Here is a 437-nt window from a genome sequence, read left to right as displayed (position 1 = left end):
GGTGATAGGAGTAACCAAGATGAACTATATATCTGAATTAATATAAAACGTATAAATGTTTAAAAATAAGGAACCCGTGTGTGTAAGGCCATGGATGCTTGTACGTTCTTTACAAAATGCACACAGCATTCTTCCATATTTTATACATCTGTTTCGTAAATAGAAAGGAGACAGCTATTTCACAGTCAACTCTTTCTCATCCACATGCCATAACAATATATACGTTTAAGTACAGACAGTGCACCATAACTGTATAACATGTTGCTCAGTTTACACATCCAGACTCACAAAGTATAAGAAAAAGCAACTTTGGTTTTGCTTGATCTATTAAGTTGCGTAGTTATAAAGGCAGATAAAAGTGTGGTGAACATGCAAACACGAAATATAACTATTCTACAAATTAATGTAACAGTATTATAATTTACCCATTTCTTACT

The sequence above is a fragment of the Penaeus monodon genome, chromosome 29 (assembly GCF_015228065.2).
Source record: "Penaeus monodon isolate SGIC_2016 chromosome 29, NSTDA_Pmon_1, whole genome shotgun sequence".
NCBI lineage: Eukaryota > Metazoa > Arthropoda > Malacostraca > Decapoda > Penaeidae > Penaeus > Penaeus monodon.
This window is presented reverse-complemented; position numbering follows the sequence as displayed.